Source organism: Oncorhynchus gorbuscha, linkage group LG21 (assembly GCF_021184085.1).
Source record: "Oncorhynchus gorbuscha isolate QuinsamMale2020 ecotype Even-year linkage group LG21, OgorEven_v1.0, whole genome shotgun sequence".
Taxonomy (NCBI): domain Eukaryota; kingdom Metazoa; phylum Chordata; class Actinopteri; order Salmoniformes; family Salmonidae; genus Oncorhynchus; species Oncorhynchus gorbuscha.
In genome coordinates, this window is record NC_060193.1 from 22,244,723 (window position 1) to 22,262,982 (window position 18,260).

At 41.2% G+C, this 18,260-nt stretch overlaps 1 pseudogene; it reads right to left on the reverse strand.

The window, feature by feature from the left end:
* LOC124007956 overlaps positions 1-18,260 on the reverse strand; it is a 234,027-nt pseudogene that overhangs the window by 138,334 nt on the left and 77,433 nt on the right.

An 18,260-nucleotide genomic window follows, 5' to 3' on the forward strand; every position in this document is an offset into this window, starting at 1 on the left:
AAAGTGGATCCAATATTTTCTGCATTTCCAGACAAGTGACAATAATAATAAAATGTTTGATTACGTAACATTTGAAATATATATTGTTTCATTGTACTCAAAGTTACACGGGATAGTCACTCTTGAACTAAACTTCAGATGAGCTTTATATGCTATAACAAGATCATATGGTCCTTCATGACTCAAAGATGACTTATTAGCGCCCATGAGTACCCTCATCATCAACTCTCAACCTCTCATAATAACACACTCCACACAACTCTGACACCACTGTTTCCACTCCAGCCAGCCGACTCCATTCACATGTCACAAACTTTTGCGGAATCATCTTGACTGCCAAGCCGACAGGCATATCTGTGCGTACGTTTTAGCGTCTAGCCTATTGAGAGCCCCGGTTTAATTATAGACACTTCAGTTCTGTTGGGATAAATATTAATGGCCATAATTTGCCCAGGTACTCAGTCATAATCATGATGTAAGAGACATGAGGCGTCAGAGGTCGCAGGTGATCACTCAGCAAAGGGGAAAATGGAAGAGAACCAGATTATGAAAGGGCATAGCGAACAATGTCGGCCTGTGAGTCTGCATTGTGGTTGATAATGACACTATTAGAGGGAAGAGTGGATGGGAATGAAAAAAGCTTAGTTTGAAGTAGGCACGAGGATGGGTGAGAATATCGCAATGATTTGAGATGAAAGTTACTGTAGATGTTTCATTTGGAATACGTCCAACATTCACGGTGACCTAACATTTTCATGAAAATTGTCGAATTGTAAACATGTTTTCTTCCTGTTGAGAAGAGGCCATACAACCAGATTACAACCAGCTGGTCTCTATTACACCAAGAAACCGAGACGTCTTTTTATATCAAAAAATGTAGTTATCATGGGGGTTGGTCATATTTCGGCTGTTATCTGGTCGGACCTTTGCAAAACGTCCTTATTACAACCAGTGCACAATCTTCCCATGACATAGTGATGTCATTGCAACAAGTTTTGCCTGCTGGGATATTGAGAGGTTATTGAAGAGGTGATTGAGCGATATCGATCCACTTGTTGAATGCCACTTACTCATTGAATAAGACATTGTGCTGAGGGCACATTCCCAGATGCTTTCTAATGGTGTCCATGTCTGTGCGGATATCATAACCGTTTATTAGAGCGGTCCCCGACGTCGGAGCGAAGAGTCCTGTCAGGATCGACCTACAAGACAAAAGGAGAACAAGGAAATGTGCTGTGAAAGTGTGACGTCATTTTCACTTCCGTAGCTATAGAAACGGAATCGAAAACCTTCATAAAACGCATTGTGAATCCACAATTATGAATATAATTTTATTAACACTTTTGTATATCTTACATAACCACATTTTCTGGAATTTGATAATATAATCTGGAAGTCCAGTCAAAAACAGAAAAAAAGTGAATATGAAAGTGGTGGCGGAAATAGACGTCAACAAAATGTATCGTGGTTGGCTAATCAATCAACAAAATGTATCGTGGTTGGCTAATCAATCAACAAAATGTATCGTGGTTGGCTAATCAATCAACAAAATGTATCGTGGTTGGCTAATCAATCAACAAAATGTATCGTGGTTGGCTAATCAATCAACAAAATGTATCGTGGTTGGCTAATCAATCAACAAAATGTATCGTGGTTGGCTAATCAATCAACAAAATGTATCGTGGTTGGCTAATCAATCAACAAAATGTATCGTGGTTGGCTAATCAATCAACAAAATGTATCGTGGTTGGCTAATCAATCAACAAAATGTATCGTGGTTGGCTAATCAATCAACAAAATGTATCGTGGTTGGCTAATCAATCAACAAAATGTATCGTGGTTGGCTAATAAATCAACAAAATGTATCGTGGTTGGCTAATCAATCAACAAAATGTATCGTGGTTGGCTAACCAATCAACAAAATGTATCGTGGTTGGCTAACCAATCAACAAAATGTATCGTGGCCAGTTTGTAAGTCCTTTCCTCACCTCTCCACTGTGATAGCTGTGTGTTGAGCTTTCTGGGGCAAAATAGCTGCTGTGGCATCACCCAGGTGGGTGTTACACATTGGCAGTGGATGAGGTGAGTTGCATCCATACAATAATGTAAAGCTCTAAGAAGGGGAAATCCACTCCAAAACTCTCTTTAGGTATTTTTTGTCCGTTTTTGAGACAATTTTCCCTTTAAGCTTTAAAAACCTAGAAGAGCACTACATAAATTCAGTCCATTTGTATTATTGAGTTACTTACATGGTGGTTGTTTTTCCTGCCCCATTATGACCAAGGAAAGAGGTGATGTGATTCTCGAAGAAGTCCACAGTTAGTCCATCCACTGCAAGCTTTTTCCCAGTTTTATAGATCTTGACAAGGTTCCTGATTGAGACCCCTGCCTTCATATTGAGTGGTGGCTTTTCCAAATAACCTTTTTTTGAATAAAAAAAAGAAGACGTACCTTATTCTCCTAATGACAAAATAAGGAATGTGACAATAGGTCATTAATGCATACATACATGGTAAATAGCAAACACATGTGCCTGTACAGCTCAGTAGGTAGAGCATGGCACTTGCAACGCCAGGATTGTGGGTTCAACTTTTGAGGCCACCCACAAGTAAAATATATGCACTTAGGATAGAATATAGTCGCTTAGGATAGAAGTGTCTGGCATATATTGTCCAAGAAGCCGATATAATTGGCACGGGTATTGTTAGGCCCGAGACTAACACCGACTTCGGGGGCATTATCACTTTTATACCAACAGGTTACCAACATATTCAAATAATGATTGATATACTTTCATGAACATTATTTGTATTAATTTATTCATACTATTTCATCCTTCCATGAGAAATAGTCCTGACACAAATCTAAGGTTGCTACCAAAGCTGGCTGGTTGTTCGTCCTATCGGTTCGGGCCCATTCATTAAGTCTTTGTTCTGTATCTATGGACACGACCCAGTCATTCGTCCTAAGTGTTCCATTGCTGTACTGGCTGGCAACGTTCTTATCCCTTGCTCGCTAGTTAGCCAACTACGGCTAATTTACAGTCATGTCAAACAGTGCAGACAGAATAACAGCAAAGTAGCTGAATTTGCGTTTTTTTGAGCCTGTTTCCTAATGACATTTGTTTGGATACATCCATAACAATAAGGTAATGAGTCACGATTTCACCTGGTAGAGAAAATGTGCTCATTTGTCAGGACACTGTTGTTCAGAGGAGCTGGCCAACAACACAGATAACACAATCACTTCTAACTGATGCTGGAAAGACAGCAAACTGCATTTCCTTTCAACTTGTTTTCTATAGGCATTTCTTTGTATAGAGCCATAAAAATGATGCCAGCTGATTCGTGATTTTGACTGGCTGGGTGTCTGTCTCGTCCTGACTTCCAACACCTTCATTACTATGGGACAGCTGGAGATCAAATTTCAATATTGAAACAGTGTTGCAAATGTTGGAGAGACAGACAGCAAAGTTTATACAAATCTCCGCTGTTGAAAACTAAATTGTTAGTCTAAACGAAATGTGAGATTATGTCTCTATGCTTTTTATAGTGATCAAGTTTATAAATTGCCTGTCTGGGCTGATGAGACAGTGGATTGTGCAGTCAGATGAAACAGAGCAAATAGGCATTTTAATGTCATAGATTTAGCCGGTGGTAATTTGTGGAATAGACACCGGCTGGAATGGGGTTATAACCAATCAGCATTCAGGATTAGACCCATCTGTTGTATAATATTATTTTACTCTTACATTGATAAGATGAAATTAGACTTTTGATTCATGTCCTCAGAAAAGCTACATAATAAATAGTATTCCACACAATCAAATCCACAGCTCAATAATTATATTCCCTTAATTACATTTAAAAAAAGGTGTCTGCTATTATAACAAAAGGTAATTTATATACATTTTTATGTTACGGGTGTTGTGTGACACAAATAAAAACAATTCTCTGCTCTCCCCCCTCAGAATAACACAATCAGTTTTAACTTCATTAGTGACACTCTGTGTCACATTTCCTGTTGGCTACCCCCTTTCTGCTGTTCCCAGGAGCAGGTGTGAGGCTCACTTAGCACCTTCCATGCTCACTTAACACAGGAAAAGCATGTTTTTGAATGCACTGGGCCTTTAACATTTACTAATGAGGCTTTGACTTTCCAAGCTCAGCCTTGTTTTTCCCCAACCATTCTCTTTCTCCATTATTATCCAACACACAACCAAGGTGGTAACAATCAGGAGTCTAGTTCTAATTAACTAGACTTATTCAGACTGCAAACAATCTGTGATTGTAATGACCTGTGTTAAACCAGACAAATGAATACATTTTGCGTAATGCCTGATTGAATAGATCCACTATGGGATTGAGTGTGTGTTTGTGCAAAGGTGTGTGTGTGTGTGTGTGTGTGTGAAAAACTGCCTACTATACCGGTGTATTCAATGGGGTCCTTGAACTGACTGGGGTCAGCATTGGGCGCCGGTGAAGTCCCACACCAATAGGAGGCGGTGAATGGGAAGTACCATGGCTTTGCTATTCCATATTGGCCTGTGATCAAGCATGGAGAAACATCATTCACATTTTAATAACAGCTTGGCTTGAGGGATGGCGCTTTGCAGTGCATATTTCCATCCAGCAAGACTGGCACAAATCCCCCTCTTTTTTTAATTAGAGAAGATGAGATGAATACATTATGGCAATCTGCTGGGATATTATATATATTTTCTGATTATTGACCAAAGTTGTTTTGGCAAGAGAGGAACGTATCAGTTCTGTGTACTCTGTGGATTTCATAATTACAGTATAACTGCCAAAATAAAGGAAACACCAACTGTCTTAATAGGGCGTTGGACCACCACATCAATTCTACAACTGTCTATTGAAGGGATGCGACAGCATTCCCACAAGAATTTCCATCATTTGGTGTTTTGTTGGGGGTGGTGGGAAATGCTGTCTCAGGCGCTGCTCCAGAACCTCCCGTAAGTGTTCAATTGGGTTGAGATCTAGTGACTGAAACAGCCATGGCATGTGGTTTACATCAGTTTCATGCTCTTAACCATTCAGTGACCACTCGTGCCCTGTGGATGGGGGTTATTGTCATCGTATGGGGGCATTGCCACGGTAGCCACAATAATGGCCTACCCAGAATTTTTATACATGATGAGATGTTAATTGTTGAATTAATTCAGGAACCACACCTGTGTGGTGGCACCTGCTTTCAATATACTTTGTATCCCCCATTTACTCAAGTGTTTCCATTATTCTGGCAGGTACCTGGACATTTTGTCTACAAAATATACTGAACAAAAATATAAACGCAACACGTTCAAAGATTTTACTAAGCTACAGTTCATGTAAGGCAATCAGTCAATTGAAGTACATTTTGTAGGCCCTAATCTATGAATTTCACATGACAGGGCAGGGGTGCACCCACTAGGGAGCCATGTCCAGCCAATCAGAATGAGTTTTTCCAGACAAAGGGGCTTTATTACAGACAGAAATACTCCTCAGAAGGGACTGGGCTACGGTGGTTACACATGGTTTGCGGTTGTGAGGCTGATTGGACGTACTGCCAGATTTTTTAAAAGAACAATGGAGGCAGCTTATACTAGAGAAATTAACATACAATTCTCTGGAAACAGCTCTGGTGGTCAGATCTGGCATATGTGGCATTGTGTTGTGTGACAAAACTGCACATTTTAAAGTGGCTTTTTATTGTCCCCAGCACAAGGTGCACCTGTGTAATGATCATCCTGTTTAATCATCTTCTTGATATGCCACACCTGTCAGGTGAATGGATTAACTTGGCAAAGGAGAAATGCTCATTACATGGATATAATGAAATATGTGCCATACATTTTTGTAAAGTTTTTGTGCGTTTGGAAAATGTTGGATTTGTTTTTCTTCAGCTCATTAAACATGGAACCAACACTTTACATTTTGCATTTTTATTTTTGTTCAGTGTAGTTTATCATACTTTACACACTTTCCCCCCAAGATCAGAGTACTATATTCATCGCAATCCAGTGGGCACAGACGTCAGTTCAACATCTATGTTTGATTTACAATTGGTTGACTTGACAACTAATATAAATTCTACGTAAAATCAAAGAAACATGTCACCATGTCATTGGACATGTCAATTCCCTAACGTTTATGACTCTTTCAAAGCCAATCAGTTTTCCATGTTGATTCAATGTCATTACATTGAAGTATTTCATTGAAATGAAGTGGAAACATTGATTCAACCAATTCTTGCCCAGTGGGAATGGTCAAAACTGTTCCCTTTATGTATTATATATATATTTCCAGTCAAAAGTTTGGACACACCTACCCAATCAAGTTGTTTTGCTTATTTTTTACATTGTAGAATAACAGTGAAGATGTCAAAACTAGGAAATAGCACATAAACCAAAACAGTTTAAAACAAACCAAAATATATTTGAGATTTGAGATCCTTCAAAGTAGCCACCCTTTGCCTTGGTGATAGATTTGCACTCTCATTCATTCAACCAGCTTCACCTTGAATGCTTTTCCAACAGTCTTGAAGGAGTTCCCACATATGCTGATCACTTGTTGGCTGATTTTCCTTCACTCTGCGATCCAACTTATCCCAAACCATCTCAATTGGGTTGAGCTCTGGGGATTGTGGAGGCCACTCCCTCACTCTTCCTCTTGGTCAAATAGCCCTTAGACAGCCTGGAGGTGTGTTGCGTCATCGTCCTGTTAAAAACAAATGATAGTCCCACTAAGCGCAAACCAGATGGGATGGAGTAGTGGTAGCCATGCTGGTTAAGTGTGCCCTGAATTCTAAATAAATTACCAACAGTGTCAACAGCAAAGCACCACCACACCATCTCACCTCCTCCTCCATGCTTCACGGTGGGAACCACACCTGTAGAGATCATCCATTCATCTTCTCTGCGTCTCACAAAGACACAGAGGATGTAACCAAACATCTATAATTTGGACTCATCAGACCAAAGGACAGATTTCCACCGGTATAATGTTCATTGCTCATGTTTCTTGGCCCAAGCAAGTCTGTTCTTCTTACTGGTGTCCTTTAGTAGTGGTTTCTTTGCAGCAATTTGACCATGATGGCCTGATTCACGCAGTCTCCTCTGAACAGTTGATGTTGAGATGTGTCTGTTACTTGAACTCTATGAAGCATTTATTTGGGCTGCAATCTGAGGTGCAGTTAACTCTAATGAACTTATCCAGCAGAGGTAACTCTGGGTCTTCCTTTCCAGTGGCGGTCCTCATGGGAGCTTGTTTCATCATAGCACTTGATGGCTTTTGTGACTGCTCCTGAAGGTCTTTTCAAATTATTGACATTTTCCGGATTGACTGACCTTTATATCTTAAAGTAATCATGGACTGTTGGTTCTCTTTGCTTATTTGAGCTGTTCTTGCCATAATATGGACTTGGTCTTTTACCAAATAGGGCTATTTTCTGTATACCACCCTTACCTTGTCACCCTTACCTCATGAAGCTGGTTGAGAGAATGCCAAGAGTGTGCAAAGCTGTCATCAAGGCAAAGAAAATATAACATATGTTTTGATTTGTTTAACGCTATTTCGGTTATTACATATGTGTTAGTTCTTCACTATTATTCTACAATGTATAAAATAGTAAAAATAAGGCAAAAGCCTTGAATGAGTAGGTGTGTCCAAACATTTGGCTGGTACTGTACGTTACTAATCAACGACACTTTATCCACTAAAAGATGTCATTATCTACAGCACTCACAGTCCATACTTGGACAATTCAGGAGAACGGATTGGGGCAGCTTCACCATAATGCTCACTGTCCATATTAGGACAGTCACACCTTTAAGGACGTTGTGTCAGATTCACTTGGAGTTGGAGAAACCTAATATGGATACCGTACAGTGAGCATTATGGTGTACACTAGGGAGAAGTTGCCCCTCGACACCGATCTCGGGTCAGTTTAGCTTTCTCTCCGCTAAGGGTTAGGATTATGGGAGGGGATTCTAGATCTGTACCTAGGGGACACTTCACTCCGGATGAGTGCATTACTGATGGCGTTCTCATGAATGAGTTACCTGGGAAGACGTTCTCGATGTACCACGTGAGCAGCCAGTAGATGAGGGAGTCGACCAGCATCATGATGATGGACACGATGAAGCTATACCGGTCTCCGTCTTCAGGATTTTGGGCGATGTTACTCCATTGAATACCGATGCCCTGCTCCTCATACTTGGCAAAGTTCTCACAGCCATACCCGAAGGCCACGCACGACAGCAAACTCTGGAAATGGATGCAGTTAAGATGTGTTTGGTTATTTCAGACTGGACGTCAGATCATCAATATCATCTTCAACATCAGTGTGGCAGAGCACGCCAGGAAGTTCAAGGCAAAACAATGAACTTGTACAGGATATGCAACACTGTCATTGAATTATATTGTGTTTGCTGATTTTCATTCTATCCTTTGTCTATGATCAGTACGTGATCTAGCTTTGGGAAATTGTAGTTGTGTTCAATCGGGCAAAATTGAGATTTTTTTTTTTGCAACAGACAACACCATTCTATGTTCTAATTGGGCAAATTCCACCAAATTTTTAAATGTTTCAAAACACTTTCTACCACTTTCTCCCTCCTGGTATGTGGACACACTAGTCTAGCTAATCAATGTAAATGATGATAAAGCATTTTCTTTAACCTATTAAGACTACCCCTCTATACTGCCCCCGTTGGAGAAAGTGCGTACCCATAGTAAACTGAAAATATTTTTTCCCAAAATTGCTAATATATGCATATAAAATTATTATTGAATAGAAAAAACGCTAAAGTTTCTAAAACCGTTTAAATTATGTCTGTATGTAAAGCAGAACTCTCAGGGCAGCCTTTCTCCCAAACTCTCTCTTGTGAAGAGAAAAGTTGGGTCAACTTTGACGTCATGGCCCCCACCCTTCCCAGGCAGCTACCGATCCAGGAACAGTCTATCTGTTCAGCGCGATGTCTGCTTTCAAATGGCACGTTCATTGTGAGAATCCCACGAGCCCTGCACGTTTGGCGGGCGAAATTGCTCGTGTCCCTCTGAAAAACATGCACTCTATTGCGCGCGGCCGATTTGGAGTACGTCTTTTTCCATGATCCAGCATTTGAAGCCGGTTTGTCTGTTAGCGTTGCTCTTTGTTCTACATGCTAAAAACATCATAAAGCTCGATTTTGCACATCGTTTGATCAGTTTAATCGACATATAATATGTAAATTGGAAGTTTTGATGCGCAAGAGTGCTGGACCAGAAGTCATTTTTGACGCATTTCAACTGAAGCTGTTAGCATATGCTAATACAGGGACACACAACGTGAAACCAAATGATTTATTGGGTAAGTATGACTCCTTCTACATCTTCTGATGGAAGAACATCAAAGGTAAGGGAATATTTATGTGGTTATTTGGGGTTTCTGTGGACTCCAAACGTAGAGGAGACATACTGCTAATATCTGAGCGCCGACTCATAGTATAGCCCAGTGAACGATGTCTGTAACGTTAAAAATAAATGTAATACAGCGGTTGCATTAAGAAGAAGTGTATCTTTGTAAATATATGTAGAACATGTATATTTAGTCATGTTTATTGCTTGTTATCTGACGTTATCTGTCGGAGCTATCATCATTTCTCCGGACATTTGAGTAGCATTTTTTTTTTAAATGTCGTCAACCGAGATTTATGGATATAAATGGCATATTATTGAAAAAAAATTAAATGTACTGTGTAACATGTAATATTACTGTCATCTGATGAAGATTTTCAAAAGGTTAGTGAATTATTTATTTTTTAATCCTACTTTTAAATTCGATTTTTTCTGGGACAAAATGGCCGCCGCTTGCCTTTTGTTTCGGTGGTGATCTATTATAAATATGTGCTATGTTTTCGCCGTAAAACATTTTAGAAATCTGACTTGCTGGGTAGATTAACAAGATGTTTATCTTTCATTTGAGCTATTGGACTTGTTAATGTGTGGAGGTTAAATATTTTTAGGAAATTCTTTCGCATTGTGCGTTATGGTAATGAGCTTGAGCCGTAGTCACGATCCCGGATCCGGGATGGGGAGCTCTAAGAGGTTTTTAAGTACAAAGAAGAAAAGAACATCAGCAGACAGAAGAGCGGCGTTTGGGGACTGGTTTCGTGCAGCCCAAGAAGTTCCAGCTGGTCAAAGAAACAAATGTGGATGGCAAGTCATGTGTGTCCAACAAAAACGAGTTACATCTTTCATACCGTAGGAAAGCTAGGGAAATGGCAAATGATGCTTTGCCCATGACACATCCTCTGGTACAGCCGATCACTCTCTTCTCCATGTTGCCTGCCAGCTGTTTGGGCATGCTTAATTTACCCCAAGCATTTAAGCCCAGCCAGATGACACCAACAAAATATCACTCAAAAACTGTATTTTGGTATTTGCTCCATTAGTCCACTGTTGATATAATATTTAGCATGTCAGCAATCAAGTTTTCAAGATATAGAACTTTCAAAACACAAAGTGTCACAGTCCATTTTGGACTCCTGAAACAAATGTGACCTGTTTAAAGAAGCTTGGCGTATGTCACATATCTCTACTTTTCTCCAATGTAAAAAAAAATGTTGCTTCATAAGACTGAATCGAGGCGCTTGGTCACAAATACCAAAATATAGTTTTTGAATGGTATTTGTCTTTAATAAAGCCTTGTAGACCAACACATTATGTACAACAGCACAAAAAAAGCATCAATATTCGCCCTCTTCTGTCGCATCTTAACCGTCTAAAATCGTCAACTGCCAAAGTCTCCAAGTGAATGAAATTCTGACATTGACAATCGGGGCAGTTACAGCACCACAGACACCCGAGGTCTGATCTGACCTCTATCCGCAGTCTCTCCATGCACAGCCCCTGGCATCAATTCAACTGTCCTCTTAAGCCCAAGGTCGGACACGTTCGCCTGCCAAACAATGGGCAGCCAACCACCGGACAATGGGTGACGGCAGGGCAGTGAATGACCCCTCCGTGACCTTTGAGTGACAGGCTGACAGAGCGACGGTGCGGCCAGTCTGACTTTGATAAGGGCAGATGCAGCAGAATCAAACACAAACAGACCACCCGCTATGAAAACACGTCAACATGACAATACGGAGGCCACAACAAGCACCCAGCCAGCGGAAAGAAGGAAAAAGCTACTAGCTCTGTTAGAGAGCTCTCACAGATGACAAACAACGCATTTACATCTGAGAGGAGGAGGATCCTTCATTTGTTTGTGGAGAATGTGAATCAAAGGAAGAAGAAGAAGAAGAAGAAAAAGAAAAAAACTGGATGCTGGAGAGATAATTGGATTTGGTATTTCTGCCATCTTATTGCTTGTCCCTGTGACATCACACACGCAGACAATACCTTTGCTTAGGAAAAATCCTTGAGTCACAACTCACATTAAAATATACAATATTTTTCATTATTCAAATGCAGTGGTATGGATATGATATCAAAGACAATACGCACGCACAATACTGAGCGGGTGTTGTGTGTGTGTGTGTGTGTGTGTTTGTGCTTGTGCGCGTGCGTGTGCGCCTGGGAACAATGTACCTTCCTCTATGTTGGGAAGGGAAAAAACATCCATACACTCTAATAGATAAACTATAGGGATGGACTGTAAGTCAACGTGGTCAGAGGAACACTGTTCATGCAAATGAAAGGAGTAGCCTTCTGTCTAAGCAGGGGGAGCAGAGGAAGGACATCTCAATGCCAAGGGCACAACTCCACAAAAGCACTTTGGCTGAGGAAGAGTGCACGGAATAAAATAGTTCTGTAAAGCAGTGTTCTTTCTCCCCACATGATACAATATATATGAAACACACTTAGGCAGAAAAGTGGAGATGACATAAGGAGAACTGGCAACTTTTCCTCACAAGAACACAATAAAAACCCTGACTACTTAGCACACAAACTACTCTCAGATGAGATCAATTTGTTCCATTGTGTTGGCATTAGTTGTTTGAATGCTGAGTTTAAAGGAAGTAATGCATACCGGCATTAAAATATACACTATATATACCAAAGTATGTGGACACCCCTTCAAATTAGTGGACTCGCATAATTCAGACAAACATGTTGCTGACAGGTGTATAAAAATCGAGCATACAGCCATTCAATCTCCATAGACAAACATTGGCAGTAGAATGGCCTTACTGAAGTGCTCAGTGACTTTCAAAGTGGCACTGTCATAGGATGCCACCTTTCCAACAAGTCAGTTCGTCAAATGTCTTTCCTTTTAGAACTGCACCAGTCAACTGTAAGTGCTGTTATTGTGAACGGAAAACGTATAGGAGCAACAACAGCTCAGCCGCGAAGTGGTAGGCCACACAAGCTCACAGAACGGGACTGCCAAGGGCTGAAGCACATAGCACATAAAAATAGTCTGTCCTCGGTTTCAACACTCACTACCAAATACCAAATTGCTGTGACACTTGTGTTTTCTGGAAGCACAAGAACTGTTCATCGGGAGCTTCATGAAACGGGTTTCCATGGCCAAGCAGCCGCACACAAGCCGAAGATCACCATGCGCAATGCCAAGCGTTGGCTGGAGTGGTGTAAAGCTCGCCGCCATTGGACACTGGAGCAGCTGAAACGCGTTCTCTGGAGTGATGAATCCCACTTCACTACCTGGCAGTCTGACAGACTAATCTGGGTTTGGCAGATGCCAGGAAAATGCTACATGCCCCAAGATTCTGTGCAACAGTTTGGAGAAGGCTCTTTCCTGTTTAAGCATGACAATGCCCCATGCACAAAACAAGGTCCATACAGAGATGGTTTGTGGAGACCAGTGTGGAAGAACTTGACAAGCGTGCACAGAGCCATGACCTCAACCCCATCGAACGCCTTTGGGATGAATTGGAACGCCGACTGCGAGCCAGGCCTAATCGCCCAACATCAGTTCCCGACCTCACTAATGCTCTTGTGGCCGAATGGAAGCAAATCCCTGCAGAAATGTTCCAACATCTAGTGGAAAGCCTTCCCAGAAGAGTGGAGACTGTTGTAACAGCAAAGGGGGAACCAACTCCATATTAATGCCCATGATTTTGGAATGAGGATGTTTGACAAGCAGGTGTCCACGTACTTTTGGTCATGTAGTGTAGAAAACACACAAAGCATTGTCAGGTGCCAAAGTAAGATATATGTTCAGGCCGCAGCTTAATATTTCAATTTTGATAAACAAGGAAACATGGTTCTACTCGAAAGATGTGTCTAGGCCTCACTGCAATGAAGATTAAGAATTGCTGCGTGTGTGTCTGCAGAACGGATGGCTCCAGGACAAATGATAATACACAGAACATAAAGGTCAGTCAGAAACGCTACAATCAAAGTTGAGCATGTACAGTGGGGCAAAAAATATTTAGTCAGCCACCAATTGTGCAAGTTCTCCCACTTAAAAAGATGAGAAAGGCCTGTAATTTTCATCATAGGTACACTCCAACTATGACAGACAAAATGAGAAAAGAAAATCACATTGTAGGATTTTTTATGAATTTATTGGCAAAGCAGGGGGACACGTCTGGCACTGCAGGATTTGAGTCCCTGGCGGCGTAGTGTGTTACTGATGGTGGGCTTTGTTACTTTGGTCCCAGCTCTCTGCAGGTCATTCACTAGGTCCCCCAGTGTGGTTCTGGGATTTTTGCTCACCGTTCTTGTGATCATTTTGACCCCACGGGGTGAGATCTTGCGTGGAGCCCCAGATCGAGGGAGATTAACAGTGGTCTTGTATGTCTTCCATTTCCTAATAAATGCTCCCACAGTTGATTTCTTCAAACCAAGCTGCTTACCTATTGCAGATTCAGTCTTCCCAGCCTGGTGCAGCTCTACAATTTTGTTTCTGGTGTCCTTTGACAGCTCTTTGGTCTTGGCCATAGTGGAGTTTGGAGTGTGACTGTTTGAGGTTGTGGACAGGTGTCTATTATACTGATAACAACTTCAAACAGGTGCCATTAATACAGGTAACGAGCGGAGGACAGGAGGAGCCTCTTAAAGAAGAAGTTATAGGTCTGTGAGAGCCAGAAATCTGGCTTGTTTGTAGGTGACCAAATACTTATTTTCCACCATCATTTGCAAATGAATTCATTAAAAATCCTACAATGTGATTTTCTGGATTTTTTCCCCCATCATTTTGTCTGTCATAGTTTAAATGTACCTATGATGAAAATTACAGGCCTCTCTCATCTTTTTAAGTGGGAGAACTTGCACAATTAGTGGCTGACTAAATACTTTGCCCCATTGTATATGCTGTTTTTCTTTTTTTTATTCCAAAGGACAGAATCCCATAAAAACTACCCAATGGGTTTAATCAGTCGCACTTATCCGCTTTCTCAAGTATGTGTATCATAAAGTCTTGAGTTAAATGACTGAGTGCTTGTACTTCTGGCAGAGAGTCAGAAAAGTAATATCCCCATTTGAAGTAAACCTTAAAAGCTCAATAACTGCACCCGTATAGGAAATGAAAAACACGACTCGATATTAGAAAACCAGAAGTTCACGATGTCAGAGGAAATCAACGTTTCCAACTTAGAGATCACAGAAAACTGACAGAAGTATTGCAAATTGCATCTTGTTTATGGGATAAGGTCAACGGGATACATTCCAAAACACATGAACCTAATGTGAAAAGGTGAGCGAGATCAATAAATATTTGGATCAAATGGAACCACACATACAACAACATTATGATTAAGGTTAAGGTTATTGAAGTAGCCATATAGATCTGACGATACACTGGTAGAGTTAAAAGGTTGAGAGAATAATGGTTACAGGGCACATAGGGGATGTCATAAGTGACTCGTTTATAATTCGAATTATTCTTGTGTGTCAGAGCAAAGGTTCTATTGTTCAGGTCATGGGGATTGTCCCAGCATCCGTACTATGCGTGTGCATGCGCGTGTGTGTGTGTGTGTGTGTGTGTGTGTGTGTGTGTGTGTGTGTGTGTGTGTGTGTGTGTGTGTGTGTGTGTGTGTGTGTGTGTGTGTGTGTGTGTGTGTGTGTGTGTGTGTGTGTGTGTGTGTGTGTGTGTGTGTGTGTGTGTGTGTGTGTGTGTGTGTGATAGTGTGTTAATTTCAGTAACCCACATCTCATACTTGTTTAGATTCACATTGGTCTTGGAGAACCACAGGGTGTGCAGGCTTTTGTTCCAACACAACTGAATTGATCAACTCACCACAGGTTTGATGATCAGTTCACTTATTGAATCAGGTCTGCTATTAAAGCTGGGATTATGCCTGTTATTCACAGCATGTTTCCAAGCCTGAACCCCACAACTCTCTAGGTCAAAGTACAAACCTCATCTCTCTTCAATACCATTAACAGAATCACTTACTGAGTCTTCAATACAGTTCCAAATCCAGACCCTAATAAACACCCACTGGGTCTCTGCTGTCCATTATGGACCTGTGGTGGAAGGTACAGGAGTTCCATAGGTCCACTCACCACAGCGATTTTGACCTGGAACCCCATGACGTCCCTCCAGGCATAGCAGAGGAGGTGCGGCAGGTAGAGGACGAAGTAGATGAGGCCTCCGCACGCCGCCGCCAGGTTGGCCTTGGAGAAGAAGACGCTGATAAAGAAACACTCCATGATGGTGGCCACGCAGAAGACCAGCAGGAAGACGAAGATCACTGAGGGGTCGCTGTACTGCAGCACCTTCCCATACTGCACCGGGAGAAGGTTGGAAAGAAAGGGATAATAAAAGGGACAAGAGGGGGAAAACAACACTGTGGCTCTGTTCGAAATGCTTCCTTCCTCAATTTCATGAGATAATCAGAGATCTGTAAGTGATGAAAGCAAGGCTATTGTAGGTAGATGATCAATTACCATTACAATTCCAAACAACTAATTCACCATATTTTAGAGCTGTGATTTAGAAAAAAAAATAATATCTTATGTAAAAAAGAATCCTACATTATCGGGGTTTTACTTTCATCAATCAAAACATTTTTGATCGGTGTTTACTTCAAGGTATAAAGGAAGGATATATTTCGAACAGGGCCATTGGTAGCCACGAAACTACCCTAGTTAGCACTTTGGGAGTATTGATTGCCAATGGATGTTTGAGTGACCATCACTGATTGTGGCGATGAAGTTATTACTTGTGAAGAGAGCACGAAGCAGAACAAAAATGAAGCTTTTGATTAAAATGGCTCATTGTTGAGGATTCGATAAGCAGTCGGCAGAGTGACTCACCAGGTGTTGATAGTGTCTTATGAAGACCACTAATATATCACCTGTTGTACTTCTAACATACCGTAGTGTCAAAATATGATTCAATATCATGTTGGCTTAATGGACGGTCACTTGCCTCCATAACTCCCTCTATGGATTTGAAAGTGGTTCCCCAGCTCCATCCCAACAGCAATCCACTTGCTGCCATTTTGTTGTTTTTCGAATAAAGGAGTGAGCCTTTCATTGTTAGTCCATTGTTAGTTGTAATATAACCCCTATAGTGGCGTCACTCTGCTTAGCTGCATTAAAAGGAGACCCTTTCCCAGTCTTGGAGGTCTGTCCACTAGAGCAACTTAACTCTTTGATTACACTTCATGACAATGTCCATTGAACAAACCCAAACCCACTGAATACTGTCATTAGGAGTATTGATAAACCACTGGTTTGTTACAAGCAGTGGTAGCCAAGCTAACAGCCTCATCTAAATTGATAAGAAACATTGCCTAATTCTGCTGTTTGGTATTACAGCACTTCTAATGATTGTTTATTAATTGTTTACTTCATGCTAATATTACAACATGCCTTATCAGTTCCTTCTTGTCCAGCCATTGGTAATCTTAGCCTTGAAATGAGAATGAGTTGGTGCCCATTGTCCACAGACCTTCAAGAAGTGGTCAAAGGTCTCCCTGAATCAGAGTGGAATCAGTGTTGAATCACCTTGAGGATGAGGGTGAGGAGGAATGCACTGACAGCCAGCGGCAGCACGCTGGACACGGCCCAGCTCAGCCAGTAGGTGGAGCTCCTCAGCCCCATCATCCTCACCGTCTCCTTCAAACGTGCCTCCTTCTCCATAACGATGCCCTTCACGATCATGGCCACCGAGTAGATCCAGGCCAGGGTCATGTATAGGGGCAGAGAGCGCGCCAGCGAGCGGAGGAACCTAAGGGGGGGAGGGGTCGGACAGCGGGTAGGGTGTATACGGCCCAGTCACATCTGGATGCTGATTGAGATTTTCTTCTGTGCTATTGGCGCGGCAAAATCCCAGTGTGTATTATGTAACTACAACTTGATTTCCAGCAATAAACTTGATAGATGTTGGAGCAAATAGACTTCACTGGTGGTGATCGCATTCAAGTGGCCTGCGATATGGATTTCCAATGTTTTGACCTCATTCATTTTCTGTAAAGCTCTGTGTCAACATACAGTAGTTTTGAGGTGTACAAGCGCATGTGGCAGACTCTCAAAGAAAGTATGAATGTTATCCACAGACGCTGAAACAACCTTCACCCACTGGACACAGACATCAGTACAACATCTATTTTTGATTGACTTTCGGTTGAGTTGTCAACTAACGTGAATTCAATGTATATTCAACAAAACATTTCACCATGTCATTGTATTTAGGTTAAAAGTTGGGGGAAAAAAATACTAAATTCCCTTACGAAGATGACTTTTTTCAAATTCAGTCAGTTTTCCACCATGATTCAACGTCATCACATTACAATTTTTGGTTGAAATTGAGTGGAAACATTGTTAATTCAACCAGTTTTCGCCCAGTGGGCAGTAAGTACATTATGAGGTCATATAGAGGTAGAATATATATTCGGGAACATGGTCTGTGAAGAACCAAATCAATCTGTTGATTTACCTAACGAATGCTTTCATCTTGTTTTTTTTTCTTTGAGTGGGAAGCAAAGAAAGGCCACAGTGTTTGGGCCAACAATATTAATAAACTCAGATGAATAACTCTAGACAGGAGGGGAATTAGCATTTTGACATCGCCTGGAGAGGAATGGCAATTGGAAAAGAAGAGGGGAAATTCAGGTGTTGATGACCAAACTTGTGGCAGTCATGCCTAGTCCAGACACAGCAGTCAAATCATTTCCTTCAGATTCCCTGATATACAAAATGGCCATGAAAATATCATAATAATAATAACTGATCTCTATGATTTGAATACACATCATGCCCAGTGATTCCTCCAAGGCACCCAACTAACTCAATTTATTGTTATTATTGTTTACAACTTGCTGATGGCTGGCAAACACATTAGGGTGATGGGGAAAT